The sequence below is a fragment of the Meleagris gallopavo genome, chromosome 3, assembly GCF_905368555.1.
Source record: "Meleagris gallopavo chromosome 3, MGAL_WU_HG_1.1, whole genome shotgun sequence".
Taxonomy (NCBI): Eukaryota; Metazoa; Chordata; class Aves; order Galliformes; family Phasianidae; genus Meleagris; species Meleagris gallopavo.
In genome coordinates this window covers 50,180,826-50,197,032 of record NC_139406.1, presented here as the reverse complement: position 1 = coordinate 50,197,032, position 16,207 = coordinate 50,180,826, and the positions used below count along the sequence as shown (strand labels likewise).

At 38.2% G+C, this 16,207-nt stretch overlaps 1 long non-coding RNA gene across 1 annotated transcript in view; it reads left to right on the top strand.

The window, feature by feature from the left end:
* Positions 1-16,207, top strand: part of LOC104910302 (uncharacterized) — a 113,701-nt gene that overhangs the window by 30,090 nt on the left and 67,404 nt on the right. The gene's annotated exons all lie outside the window — the stretch shown is intronic.

The following is a 16,207-nucleotide window of genomic DNA, read 5'->3' as shown; positions in this document are numbered from 1 at the left end:
AAATCATATATACTCTACATCTAAATCATGTAGGTTCACTGTAATCCCAGAAAACACTTGGGAGCAAATCTATCCAATAGCATCTGTCCTATGCATCCTCAGATTCATTTGGCTGCTAATGCTGTCCCTATGCAAATCACATAACATTCAGCTGCGCCAAAGGGCCTTTTACCCCTTTGAAAGGAAAAATAAATCCTTACACATACAATTTTTGGATTTTAAGAAAAGAAAAAAAAAAATGTATTTTTGTTTTCTGATGCATTCACATGCCATAATTTCTTATTTATTTTCTAAACATTCCAGGTACTATTATTAATAATTTTATAACTCTGTTATTTGTTTACTATTATTGTTGTTGTTGTTGTTGTTGCTGTTGTTATTATTATTATTTTGGTTGTTCTTTACTTCTGTATCATGTGGAAAAGATTGGTATGGAATACACTGGCAGTGGTTTTAAATTGTGAGGTATTTCATAGCTCAGTATCATGGCTGAACAAACAAAGTGGATACAATGAATGTGTTATTATTGCCTCTAAGCTCCCAACAAGTGACAACTAAGGAAATCACTATCTTTGCAGTCAGAGACAGAATTACTTTGCAAACCATCATCAATTTTGACTGGCTTCCTGCTCTGGTTGATTAAGTAAGGGAGATACAACAGGAAAGTTTATCATCTCAATGTATCTTTTATTTAATAAAAAATCTGCAACTAGTGGATTTTGAAATCATCTCAATCTATGTATCGCGATGTAGATACAAATAAAATTACTTTCCAACCATTTGCATTCATACAAGTTAATAGACTTGTACTTGAACCTTTTGTGTGAATGCTCCTTGAAAGTGGTAAAGTGTGTTCTTCGACACTGAATAAAAGCACAGTGAAAGATGATTAATACAGATTTTTAGGTAAAAGAATGTAATACATAAATGAAAATTCTTTTTGCTCTTAAGGGAAATGCTTTTGAAATCCTGTTCTGAAATCAGAATGCTACACTAAGTCATTATTTGAGAGATGAACAAATTGCTTAATATCATCAGCCTGTTTTACTAATAATAAGATGGTGATATTATAGTAGCTATTGCTCACACTTGTTCTTTGGCATTACAATGTTCTCATTAGCATAGGCTGAGAATTCCCATTACAGAAGAAATCCTCAAGTCTATTTCACTTCTTGTTCTATTGATAATTACTCTTTTCTTTCCTCTCCTCTCCTCTCCTCTCCTCTCTCTCCTCTCCTCCCCTCTCCTCTCTCTCTCTCCTCTCCTCTCCTCTCCTCTCCTCCCCTCTCCTCTCCTCTCCTCTCCTCTCCTCTCCTCTCCTCTCCTCTCCTCTCTCCTCTCCTCTCCTCTCCTCTCCTCTCCTCTCCTTCTCCTTCTCCTTCTCCTTCTCCTTCTCCTTCTCCTTCTCCTTCTCCTTCTCCTTCTCTTCTCTTTCTTCTCCTTCTCCTTCTCCTTCTCCTTCTCCCTCTCCTTTTCCCTCCCCTGCATTTTTTTAAAGGAGAAGTTTTCTTTGCTACTAGCTCAATTTTTTACTTTGTTGCCCTTTGAGATTTTATATCAGTTATTTTCACTGAGTCACAGAATAGACATGCCAGGATTTCAAGTCTTTGTTTCTCAAACTATATGAGTTTTCTAGCACAAAAACACAATCCAGGCTCCCTTACCTATTTCCCATATAACTTAATAACTTTCATGGACAATTTGTCAGGGTAATTAACTGTTGTGTGGGGAATTCACACACATCTCAGTTGACAAACAGAGTTTCTGGAGTCATCCATCTTAAAAACACATGAAAAAATAGCAAGAGACCTTGCCAGGGACAGCTATAGGAAAGGTTTTTGTTTGTGGTAATACAAATAGGATTTTGCAGTATATGAAGTTTCCTGTAAAGTTGCTTCTTTTTATTTCTTTAATAATTACTTAGGCTGTGCAAAGTGTATGATGTCTGGTGGCTGCAGGTGTTTCTTGTTTGTTTTTCTTGGCCCAGCAGAGATGGTCCATGCTAGGCAGAGCCACAGGAAACTGCTCCGTTAATCCCATGGGTGTTTTGTCTCCCCAGTCTTCAGCCATGAGTAACAGAGGAACTGAAAGGCTGAAGAATAGCATTACTACAGTAACTCCAACAAGGAGCAGTCCCACGCAGTGGATAGCACCAGGCTTCTGCTAGCCCATCATCCTCCAGCAGAACTGAACACTGTATTGAGGATTTGGTCCTATATTTTTAAAATGTAACTTCTTTTTTCTTTTGTCAATGGCCCCTGTTTCATAGGCCACATTTATATGTTTATTCATTTTTCCCAGAGCAAAAATAAACCTCAGTTTAGTATTTGCATTTACTGATCTAGTAGTTGCATTACAATTAGCCCACCACTGATAGTTATCAAACTGTCATCTGTTTCGAGCAATTTCATAAATAGCTGCTAACTAATGCATACACACATGAGCAGGCCTTCGGAAACTCTTGGAAATGAAGTGTTTCCTTGTTCTAAGAGAATATTCCTCTCTTTCCCTACTTAAAATTAAGAGATATGCATATTTTTGAGGAAGTAAATAGGATGAGTAATTGTTGCCTTGAGGCTGAGCTCTCCTGATGACCTGGTGATGTTGAACACTTCCAAATACCCTATTATCTAATTCTCAGTATCCATCCTTGTTTTTCTCACATTGGCAAGGACACAATTCTTGTGATCTTTGGGTTACAGTCATCATGTGTTCCTGCTAGCGAAAGATACACATGATACATGCAAGTCTGCAGTAACCCACCTAGTGCTTAACAGCTTGGAAAACGGCCATTCGCTTGTCAAGTTCCTCATGGACAATAGTGGAAAGCCTTGTCAACCACGCTTTGTTCTCTAATGTAGCTAATCTTGTTTTATTGCAGCATTCTCAGATAGGTAAAGCTCAATTCAAATTGTGTCTTTTGTTGTTGTTGTTTTCATCATTGTAGTTTCTGGTTGGTTATTTGTTTTGCTTCCAGTGCCAACAGATGTTACCTCTGTCCTCCTTTTCCAACTCCAGCATATAGTCTAAGGTTATTTGGACAGCATTTGTGGCAACAGAATGATCATAAATAACCATAGAGGCACAAAACACTTTACCTTGCCAACAGCGAGCTAGAAAGGTCTGAACTTTAAATCAGGTAAGTGGTGGTATATGGAGCACACATGCTGTGCAGGATGTCCTGAGGGCTGTAAGACCAATTCAGCTTTGCTCAGCCGTGTCAACAGCAACTGTCTTAAGATGCTGACATGGCTCAGCTTGATAGGTTGAAGAAACGCAGCTGCTTTGATAAGGTTAAAGGGGGAATCTTGGCAAGAACAGAAAACAAAACAGAACACTGCTTAGAAAATTGACTGCACACTGTAGCAATCTGTTAATGACTGACAACACAACCACAGCAAATTTCCTTTCCTCTAGGAAGAAAAAAAAAAAAAAAAAGCAGCCGAAAGGTAACAAGCCTTCCATTAAAAAGGAGTTGGTTGGTCTCTACAGCCATCCCTGCTCTATCTAATGTCAGGCAATGACACCAACAAAACCAATTACTTCGCTGTTCTTCTCTGTGTCATCCAGCCCGTAGACAGAAGAAGCAACTGCCCAAAATGCAGAATTGTATCATGAACTTAAATATTTCTACTGGATGAGATCTCAGCAAGTATATGCAACAAAATACACTTTGTTGCAAGAGTTGGGAGAGCTTTAGGATAACAAATGAAGCTCATTTAAGTCACTGGAAGAATCTTTACACTGAGACCTTCAATAAATTGGTTTCAAATACTCTTCCGTATGTACGCAGTTCAAGACTTCAATGTTTTAATGACTTTATCAGTTCTTCAATCTATTGACTCTTGTTTCCTGTAACTTAAATGAAATCTAGTTATACCCTGAATAGCTTATTGCTGCAATATTGATCTTGAAATGAATTTTCTAATTTACTGTCTTAACCAAATTAAAAACAGTGAATTTTTTTCTAAGTAATCTTCCCCCACGCAATCCAACACATACATAACAGACTGGCACATTACCAGTGCAGTACTTATCAGGAGCTAAGCCTGTCCAGAGTGTTTTATTGCTTTCTGTTTTCACGAAATCTGATGTTTTTTGCTTGGTTTCATGCTCTGTAAAGAATCAGAAGTAAAGAAACCATGTCTGATACAGGCCCAGCTGATCTTTTTGACACTAGATTTGGTACATGGAGAAATGATAATCAAATGTATGTTGCTAAGACTTCTTGATTGAGTGGGAAACAAAATTAAATATCTAATTAGTTGATAAATCAAAGTGCTTAGGGGTGGGACTGGGAAAAAAAAGTATGGAGATGTGCCAAGAAGACTTCAAGATAGATAATAAGTCATTTTTAGGAGCTGCAGGTAAGGTCAAGCACATATAAGTCAGCTTGCTGTAACTAACACAGAACTGTGGGCAATGGGAAACCTTCTAGAGACTGAAGTGCTGAAAAACTGTGCTTTTAGTAATAGACTTGATAAAACTCTATTGGAAATAAATATTCAACTGTCATAGATCTGGAAATACATGCTAACTTACTTCAAAAAGGTTTATGATGCAAAAATCCCTGCAAATTTGGCAACCCCAAATAACTGAAAATACAGATGATTAAGTCAAAACAATTTGAAATGTAAGGCAGAAGTATGGACTGGAATTAAAAGATTTGGGATCATGCAGTGCTACATATCATTTATTATTATTTTTTTAGACAAAATCAATTCATTAACATTTCAGAGTTATTACTTTCTAATATGACTTCATGTAGTGTCTTTATACTGAACTATCAGACTAAATTCAGAAGTAATAGTGCATACCTCTTGCACTTTCAAGTCCCTTCCAACCCATTCTATGACTCTATGATGATTCTAGCATAGACAAAAAGTTTGGAGGGCTCATTTGGTGGGACTTTGCTTGTTTGTTTGTTATTTTTTTGTTTCTGAGAAAACACTGCTTCTTGCCTTGTTTCTCTTCTTCACAGTTCAGGGGGGAAATGCAAAGATTAGAGCTTCCACTAAATTGTGATAAATCTTAAATTTGGCATTTTTTTCTACTTGAAATTCTAAAGCAAAACAGGTGATCTTGTATTACAGATATGCAGAAGAACCATAATCTATAGTTAAGAACTGGATTTGTAAAAGCAAGTATGGGGGAATACGGCCCAGAAATAAATGAATCTTGTTTCGTCGCCTCCAGCCTAAGTTTGAATGGTTCATATATTATGTAAAGTGATTTTTTCTCTCAAATGTAATCACTTTTTAAAAACCTGCTGACGACCAGAGTACCATGCCAGCCTTCAGAAAGCAGGCTGGGCATCTAGAAACAGGTATCTAATAAATTGAATGACAACTTTGTCACTGCTTGAAGCAGAGAAGGAGGAAAGCATACACCACTGTTTAGGGGTTTATAGTCATTTCAGGGAGTATCTTCTATAGGAAATCCTGGCTGAGATGCCACATTTCATTTTGTAGGATAATATTCTAAGCAGCAGGAGAGTTACAAGATAGGACAGAATGACTAGTTTTAACTAGTTTTAACTAGTTTTCTAGCATTTTCCTTTTATGCAATAACTTCTGAGGTTACACTGAAATGCCCTGAAGATCAGCCAGTCTTCTCACCCAAGAAAATGCTCCTCAGACATGCATCATGTTTGTGTTATTTGGTCTCCAGTTTCTTTACACAGGAAAGAATAAAGACTGAGGAATTTATCGTTAGTTCAATTTTCAACTTCTTATTTTTTCAGGGGAACTAAATTAATGCCACTCAGAACAATATTAAAACAGCATGTTTATATAACTGGTGTCATTACATTTTTCTCTGCATGTAGTGTATAATCTCATGCTGACTTCTTTAAGTGTTAACCATTAATAATAATAATACTATAATTATGACTAAATGTGAACTCTTCAAGAGTGCTTCAGTACAGAAATTTTATACTGGACAGTGCTAACTAACACCACTGGATTCCATTGAAACTCTGCCACTTTGTGAATAGACTTGGTTAAGAACTTCGTTTCTTTGCATGTGTTTTCCTCCCTGCAAAATTCAGGTAATGCTGTTTGTTTCTTTTGTGCACGAAGTGCTACACTGGAGCTAGATAATATTTTTACAGTAGCAAAGGCTTGGCATTTTCATACCCGAAAGATGCAAGGTAAAAGTAGAATTTAAAATACAAATACTAATATGGAAGTATGTATAACATTTAAATTAATTAACAAAAATATACATGCGAAACTGTTCTCTGTTTTATTATCAAAATCAGTATCAGAGATTGTGTAGGACTGATTTGTGTGATATAAGGTATTTTCACCAGTAATACTGTGAAACTAGGGATCTGGTGATATGTAATGAGAATACCTGTTTCTGAAATAAAGTTCATTCTAGAATTAATCCTGTTTTTCTTGTCTTGATTTGTATGATTCTGTAGAAGCTTAAATGCATGTGCAGATATAAAAAATTTAAAAGGCAATATATATTTTAACTTTCTTTTGCTTTCAAAATCTTCTAGATAATCTTGGTTTATTTGCCAAATCCTATGCATTTGTATGCCTCATGTACTACTTCTCATCACTGTAGAACCAAGGTATCCCAGCACTGACATCTCCTGTTAATTTTAATAGTGCAACTGTATTAGCATTTTTGAAAATTTGTTCTATTTTGCAGGATCCTGGTTTTAACTTCCACTTATTTATCCAAGCAAAGAGATTTTTGTATCTCTGGGTTTTTAAATCTAACAACCTTCTCTCAAAGTAAGGATTATTTCATTTTAAATGTATCAGTTTCTATTCTCGTATTGTTTTGATATGTAACCAAATCAATGATGTGCTGTCAGAGGTAAGCCCAGGATATTTCATTTGACATTGTACTTTGCCTAGATCCTACCTCTCCTCGCAGGCTATGTCACTGTTTTGAGTAGATGATTTTAAGAGTGTCTTAAGCTTTCTAATGCAGCAATTGTTTTTCTCTTTTATTCAGATGATGCAGCATACCTTCAAAGGCTGTGAAACTGCCATTTAAACAGGCATCAGCTACGTATGTACCCACAGGCACCAAAGAGCTTTATGAACACTCTTTTGTTATATGTCAGATAATATATCCAGGAGGAAAACAACATGAAAAGATTGCTTAAATGATCAAAACAGAAACGATGAATAATGACATGACACTGAAGCATTTCTGAGCATTGAACCAGTAACAAAGCACACGTCTCAATTTTCCTCAAACAGAGCCTGTCAGAAAAACAAAGCAAGTCAAAAACAAGTAGCACAGACAAGTTTTCTGTCTCACAGTTTTGGTCTTTTGCCTGCTGTTTTGAAGAATGAGTTGCATAATAGCTCATATGAACTGTTAGCATTTTAATTATTTAAAAGGTCATCAATGTGTGGGAAGGCTATGCTTAAAGCTAGAGGATATTTTTGAAATCAAATAGGAAAGACAGGAACAAGCTACAGGTAAACCTGTAAATGATAGCTGAAGCGGAGAAATACACCTTACAGAGAGGTCTGCATGAACACCACTGCTCTTCACTCATTCTCTTGCCTCTGATATTGAAAAACTATCTTGTGAATAACCATGTTACAAGTACTAGCATTCCTATCTAAACAGGAAATATCCTTTGTTTTAATTTTATCTATTCATCTGCTGAGCTATTCATTACATATTTGGTTCCTTTTGATAATTTTAGAAACCGTACAGTGAAGAGGAATGATAACTAACAATTTAATATTTTGTGATACTTTTAAATGGAAATTAGGAGTTGATTATGAAAACAAAATGTTTTATGCTTCTAAGAAAAATGCAACAAATAAAACACTTTGTGATAAAGTGGGCTGGAGTCAGTACTGAAACAAGCATAAATACCTGTAGAACTGCCATAGACTACACAGTACTCCTTTGTGACTAGGCTGCCTCCAAGAATGATTTAATGAAAAAGCTAGTGCTGTCTGATACTCTGAAATACTTTAGAGGGACAGAAGATTGCACGGTGCTTGAGAGGGCTTGCTAAAGACAGTGAAAGCAGAGAAGAAATAAAAATTCCTTTAAAACATGAAATCGAAGTGTGGCATTATAGCCAAAGTTTCAGAGTAATGTTAATTCAGTGCATATATCTGTGGGACTCCATCTCTTTCCTTTCTTAGCAGTCCTTGACAAATAGAATTTAAAGTTTACTTGGGATGCACTTATGATGCAAACATGGACTAATGTAACTAATGTAATAGTAGTAAGGATGCATACATAGACTTGAAATGCACATAATTTAAATACAGAGAGAGAGGATGCATGACATAGGGATGGGAAAGCAGGAAGAAGGTCATCAGTTAGAGGAAGTACTGGCTTCTGAGCAGCTGGCTTTTCAGAGTAGATCACTGCTCTGACAGATCTCAGTTCCTTCACCTTTAAGAGTGAACCTACATTGTAATTTTTTCAGAATGAGCACTCTAGCTACCATAGATGTGGTTAATTTAGATAGAATAGGGTAAATAAATGGTTGCAAGTGGTATCAAACTCTATAACAATGGCGTAAGAGGCAACTGAGAATGGGATTCTGTTGCAGTTCAATCACTCATCTGTGCTTCTCTCACCAAATGTAAGCACATTTAAAGCACTATTTTGTCACTAATTTCATTGAAGAAAATTAACAATGCCTGCTCAGGGGAGAAAATCAATTCACCATCCTTTTAAGTCAGAGCACTAAGCACAAGTAGCTTTGGTAGATTTCCACTTTGGATTTTTTCAGAATAATACACTGCAATGACTCCCTCGGACTTTCTTACACTTTGTAGAGCTGATGGCTACTGAAGAACCTTTGCAATGGGCCTGGACACAGATCTTACCAAGTCTATGATTCTATGATTCTAGAAGTATTTGAGGGAAAGACTTGAATTCTCCACCTGTTAGATTCTAGAGAATACCTGAGGGTGAAAGTTTCACTGGAGGTAAATCCAGCAGCTTTTAGACACAGATTTGAAGAGCAGGTTGATGTGAGTTTTGCAGGTAAAAAAGGAGGCGCATGATAAACAGAGAGTGAGGAATGGCTGTGAATATTAAAAGAGTTGTGAGGAGCTGGGATTTGGGAGAGAGTATAGACAGATAAAAAAAAGGAAAAAATGTTTGATTGTTACATAGTTCTGAGTTGATAATATGTTGAGCATTCACATTCAATACTCTAAAAAATGTGTTTTGCTATTAAAAAAAGAAATAATTCATAGAATGTGGGAATACAAGAAAAACTGTTCAGAGCAGCAGCTGTGGAGCAAGATAAACAGCTGAGAACCAAGGACACCTCTAGAAGAATAAAGCCACAGGAACATCTCATGGCTCTGATTGGATAAACGCCTGTGTGAACAGTTGAAGAGTGTTTTGTAGAATGCTCTGTTGACATGTAAAGGTGGATAGGAAAGTTGTAGGAGTGGATGGGAAAGCTAGAAAAAGAAAACTTGTGAAGGTATATAAGTGATGTGAGAACTTGTAACAAACGATTTGGATCGTTCACATCTGAGTCCATGGTTCAGACGCTGCAAAAGAAGGCCAGAGGGATTTTGCTCTTTCACTCTTACTGTTTCTCAGTAAATAGTCCATTGAAAGCTACCTGAAAAATACAGAGGTATTCATCTCCTTACAACTCATGTCTGTTTCAATCTTTCCATCACATAATATTGTACTTAGGACCTCTTGATTTTTTTCCAAGGTGAAACCATCTTTATCACAATGAAATTTAGTTATAGCCATGAATTCATTCCATTTTCCCTGCTAAGCAATCTTACATAGCTCAATAAGGTCAGTGTGGTCATCTTTTCCAGGCTGTAAGAGAAAGCTGGCTGTGCACAGATTATCTGCTGTCAAAAAGAAGACCTTGCCCTTACACATAGATTGCAGAGCAGGTGCTTTATACAGCTCACCTGTAGTCCCAATCTTCACAACAGTGACAACACAGGAGCACACCACATCTTCCTCCCAGCTATGTTCTTCTCTATCATGGGGACAATGTGTGGCCAGTGTATATCACACATCCCATGGGACAGGCTTAACAGTGAGTGAGTGCACCTTGCTTTGTAGTTGCATCTCTTGTCACTGTGGAAGATTTTTGACTTCTATTGATGCAGCTTTGCTATTTAAAGACAAGTGTGTACCCAGTGTTTGCATTTCTTGTCCTTCCAGCTAAGTCTCGTGGCAGAAACATGACCTTGTTTACCTGCACCAACTGTTGAAACTGTAAGAATTTTCTTGTAAACCCATGACAAGTGCCCTGAGCTTGCACAGAGGTGTACTTACATCATAAAATCACAGAATATCCCAAGTTGGAAGAGACTCATAAGGATCACTGAGTCCAACTCCTGGCTCCACATAGGACCACCTAAAAATCAGACTATCTGACTGAGAGCATTGTCCTCACACTCCTTGAACTCTGTCAACTTGGGGCCATGCCCTGGGCAGCCTGTTCCGTGCCCACCAGGCTTGGGTGAAGAACTTTTTACTAACCCCAACCCTCATTGTCCCCTGACACAGCCTTATGCCGTTCCCTCAGGTTCTGTCACTGTCACCAGAGAGCAGAGCTCAGCACTCCCTCTACATTCCCTTTGAGGTGCCATCTGGACTCCCCTCACCCTCCTCTGCTCTGGTATGAACAAACACAGGACCTTAGATGCTCCTCATATGTCTTCTCCTCAGACTCTTCACCATCTTTGTATATATATGCACATATCCCATGCCCATCCATGCTTTTATTTCCTGGAAGTTGTACCATGCCTGCTCAGCTGAGCACACAGCTCCTCTGTCTCCACCTTACCACTACCCAGGCAGTAGGATAGTCCCTGATGGCACTTTGTCTCCTGCGTCTCACAGTTCATCAGACTCAGGGAATAGAGAAGGACATGCCTCCTAATGTGTACTCGTAACAACAGGATCCAGGGCAGAATTAGCCACTAGAATAGGAAGGCTTTCCCATTTGCAACCTACCAGAAAAAAAAACAACAACACAATGTTTAGATCCCTTCACTAATGCACAGCCTTGCAAAAAACATTTGTGCTAGAAAAATAGTCTCTCCACTAGCTTTGCTTTTTGGAAGGAATAAGAACACTTTCATAGAAAAGGCTGCCAGGTCAAGAACAGTTATTTGTTTCTTGAAGTTTCTGTCAAAATCAGAGTTCCTGCTGAGATATACACAGCCAGTATTTCTCATGGAAAGAAAGATCAATTATTGTCTAGGAGAGTTCAGAAATGGAGTATGTTGCAGTAAGGAGGATGCTGAAGGATTAAATGGTATTGAATGATTGTACACATGTTATACTTTTGCAAGAAGAAATAGAAAGTAGGTATACTCGCCAAGGAATACGTCTTGTAGACCTTCTAATTGCAAAGATATTTAGGAAAACTATGAAGCAAGAAAATGAATGACTCTTCCACCTATGCATTGTTATAAAAATAAATTATTTAAATCAGAGTCCTATTCAGTGCAGTGGCTGCTGGTAGCAGCTATTTTCTGCTCAGCTTGCTGAAGTTCTTTGGAGGGCTAAGAGTTTCAGAAGAGCATCCAGAGCTGGCAAGCTGGCACCTGGAGTAACACCACAGAACAGCTTGGGGCCAGCAGCTTGAGATGCAGCGCTTGCTACTGTGTAACCTGGCATTCAAAGCAAAGCACAACACAGTCCTGCTCTGGATACTGTCTGTGAACTAACATTAAAAGAAAAACTTGGTCTCAAAGACAGCTTTGGTCTCCAGGTTCACCATGAGAGGCAAAAATAGAGACCTTTGATTTTTGTTTTTGTTTCTAAGCAACGCTTTTTTCAGAGTATCTCAGTAACGCACAGGCTTGGAAGATCTGAGAGCTAAAAAGCTATCTTTAGACCTATCCTCTCTCTATATATATAAATAAGAATAATAAATATAAAAATATATATAAATAAAGAATAGAAATTTTAGAAAATAGATAGAAATAGAAAATATAATTTTTATTATTATTTTTTTATAATATTATTATATATATATAATAAACAAGGGGCTTGCCTAAGAATGGAAATTTCAGGGAAGAAATTGAAATTTACAGGATTCCAAGCCTTAGCACAGAGCCAATTTTTCTCCATCTCGATATCTTAACAACCCTGCCAAAAGGGACTTGGGGATAACAGTGGATGAGAAGCTGGACATGAGCCAGCAGTGTGCCCTCACAGGCCAGAAAGCCAACCCTATCCTGGGCTGCAACAAAAGAAGTGTTGAGAGAGGTGATCCTGCCCCTCTACAATCTGCTGGTGAGACCTCCCCTGGAATACTCTGTTGAGATATGGACCTGCTGGAGTGTGTTGAGAGGAGAGCCACAAATGATGCAAAGGATGGAACACCTCTTTGTGAGGACAGGTTGAGAGAGCTGGGGATGTTCAGCCTGGAGATAAGACACCGGGGAGACCTGATAGTAGCCTTTCAGTATCTAAATGGGAGCTATAAGAAAGAAGGGGACAGACTCCTTAGCAGAGTCTGTTGTGATAGGACAAGGGGAAATGGCTTCAAACTAAGAAATGGTAAATTTAGATTGGATATAAGGAAGAAATTTTTACAATAAGGGTGGTGAGGTACTGGGACAGGTTGCACAGATGGTGGTGGATGTCCTGTCCCTAGAGATACTGAAGGTCAGGCTGTACCGGGCTCTGAGTAACGTGATTGAGCTGTAGGTGTTCCTTTTAATTGCAGGGGAGTTAGATAAGATGACCTTTAAGGGTCCCTTCCAACTCACACAATTCTATGATTCTGTGAACTCATATTTTTATCCAAGAAGAACTAAATCCATCAGTAGAAAATGGGGGTGTCACATGCATTGTGAGCAATTCTCATCACTGGGACATCAGGGTTCTTCTTCTCTTGGCTTAGATATGAACTGCTTTTGAGCAGGGTTGGAAAGCTCTGGTTTCTACCTTTAAGAACCAGCAGTATTTCACTGGTATTTTTCTGTTTGATAATGCTTGAATTTTACAGATGAAATGTTATAAGAGAATGGTACATTTGTTCCAGGCTGTTTTTAATCTCGCAGTTTAAACAGTGCAATACATCTAGAGAAGCAATTTTCTGCATTCTATTTTGAAACTTTTTAACTACAAGGATTGGGATGCTAGAGAGGAGAAATGAAGACCACAAGTGTGTAGACAACTGTGGGCCAAAACCACCACCTCTTGTTCTCTGCTGTCTTATGGGTCAGTTCCTTGTTTGTCTTGGCAGATGGCTGCTTGTAAATTTGATAATAAAGTATGGTACACAGAGGTCTATAATTCTGTTTTGTACTATTTTTCACCTTTCCCCTTGGTCACAATAATTTTCTTTGACTAACACAGCAGGCAATGACTCATACACTGCAAATGAATAATACAGTGTGCTGTCAGCATTTTGGTATGTCTGCCAGAGAGAAAAGTCATCTTTTCTTTACCTTCAGCAAGTAAAGGAGCCTAAACAGCTTTACATCCACACACTTGCTATCTCCCGAGTAGAAGAAAAAGAAATATGGAGCAGTTTGCTGGTTTCCCCCCAGCCACTTTAATTTAATTTTCCTTATTTTTCAGCTTCTCTGGGAGAATTCTCCCTTCTTATTCACTAGACTCCAGGATGCATCACATATATCTCTGTGAATGATTCAGGCCAGTAAGAGAAATTAAATTTAAACATGGAAAACTAACCTTTGGGTGATACCTACCAAATGTGTTTACCTGATGCCTCCTGTGTGTTGCAAAGAGGTGTCTGATGGATTCTTCCTTTACAGAGACTGCAGCTATTCACAACAGGAGGGTGCATATTATTTCTTATTAGGCATTTCACATAAAATCAGAATTTTAAGAAATCTCTTTATCACAAACTTTCACAAAGGTTAAAAACTATGTAGCTGTGCAAATATAGCTCAATTTGAACTGTTTCCATTCAGCATTTTTATATTGCCAAATTCAAGAGTAAGAAACACTTCATCACAGTTTTTCCAGCCAATTCTATTCCCTAGTGATGCGTTTCTGCTCTTTCAAGAGCGATATGAGGAGAGCACCTAAATTCATTGTAGAAGATAGCACCATTGATAAGCATGGTAATTTGTGTGGAGGAAGTGATCTGAGGATACTTTGAGCCTGAAAACCCTAACTGCCTCATCCATTCTAGTGCTGTAGAACTAAATTATGGACACATTCTCTATCATTTCTAAAAACAGCATTCCTAATGAGTTGATGTCCCAGACATTTCTGTCTGTAAGCACTGCTGACATGGACAGTCAGAAGTAGTTTGTAACAGCAGAGGATTTGGGTCCTGACCTCAGTTCATAAACCTTTTGTTATCTGCCACTTGTCAGTAGAGTTCAATTAATTTAGTCTGCTCTTAGTAAAGTGCGTATGGTTTTTCCTCATTTTTCACTGGTAGTTGGAGTGCCTAGTACAGAAGAATAGTGCTTTCATCTCTTCTGTAATTTCATAGCTGCTCATTTTAGAAAAGAGTGGGGGAAGTTGAGCTAACCATGGTGCCAGCTTTGAGAGCTGTAGATTGGCTCAGATGTTATTTTTGCAAGATGAGATCCATCACAAACCACTCTTAAAAGAAATCTTCAAGCATGAAAATTTGCTGCAACAGTCTTTAGCCTGTAGCCAGAATGAGCTTACACTTTCACAGTCTTAATTTAATTTTGCCCTAACATACTTATCTTTGTCTCATTTTCTCAATAAATTCCTAGCTACTTTAAGTATGCAAATTTCTCTTTACTTATGGACACAGGACAGCACTGCTATTGAGACGAATAACTTTTAACTATGGAGGTGGCTTGAGTAAAACAAGAATCTGCCTGGATTTTTGCTCAAGTAATTTTACTCCAAATATTGAATCCTAATCTTACCTTCAGGCAGATTTCTGCTGGACTCTGGCTCCTTTGAGACCCATGTTTTCCATTCAGTCTTGCACAATATCATGAATTACTTCAGTTCTGCCTTTCTATTTCCCCAACTCTGAATCCATTTGTACCCTTATGTCTCTCTGTCTGACCCTCTGACTCTCTCCTTTAAGTTTCCGTATAATTGACAGCCTTCCCATTGATCTCAGATATGTACCTTATTTTGTTTGTTGTGGTGATTTAGGCTTTCAGAAAGATCCGAATCTGCAGGCTCAGCTCAGATGGCTATTATGCTTTGGGCATTTTTAATGTTTCATAAATATTTACCTAAGTGAGCAAATAAATTCTCAAGCTTATTGATAGGATTGCTGCTGAAGTTGCCACTCAAATACTTAAGATGACTGTATGGCTATCCAGGAGAATTCTATATAAGCATTATGTCACTGTTGAGTATTGCTTCATTGTGTAGGGCTGCTGAATCATGGCCTGAACCTCTGACTGATCACCTGAGGCAAGCAATGAGTCAGCCATGGGAGCACAGGTGAAGGCAATTCACCTGTGCTGCAGGAAGGGGTGGAGCCTGGTTCCACCTCTCCTAGACCTATTTAAGAGCTGATTGCCAGTGGGGAAAGATCTCTTCTGGAGATCTACTCTGCTGGAGTTTCTTATGTGAGCTCAGCATAGGGTGAGTGTCCTTTTCTGCTCTAGTATATTAATTACATAAGCCAAGTTCTCAAATATACTATATCATCTGTATATTCATTGATTGTGCACTCATGATGTGTGCCATACATAAACTGCATCTCCCAAGTCACCTGCCCTACTCAGTGAATGGCTGGACTACACTCAGGCAGTTAGGCAGGGCCATCTACTGAAAATAATTAGTACCTGTAAGATGCCTGCTGATTTATGTCAGACAGTGGTATTTTGTGAGAGACTACAATTATGTGCTTTTGTAGCTTTCAGTGCTCCCTTGCAAGACAGGGACTCTCATGTGGTGCAAATTATGCCAAACTTTCCACAACTGTCTGAAATGTGGAACCCTAACTCTTCATGCAGTCAGTGAAGAGGGATAGTGACTGACAGCTCTAAAGCCAGATGTCTGAAAGTATGAATAATTCTCGGTATGTATTTCTCACTTCCTGGGTGCACAAATTTAGCCTCCGAGATTATTCTTGGCCCCAACTAACTTTTTAGAGTTGTTATCAGAATGCATAATGTGCTACATAATGGTAAACCTTGTGAATATTCTGACTTCTGCATTTCAAACGTAGTTCAAAAGCAGCAGAGACAATTCCAAATCAGAACAGTTCTACACCCATCACTTTACATTTCCTGGAGGCTACAGAGATTAAAGAATTGATACTCAG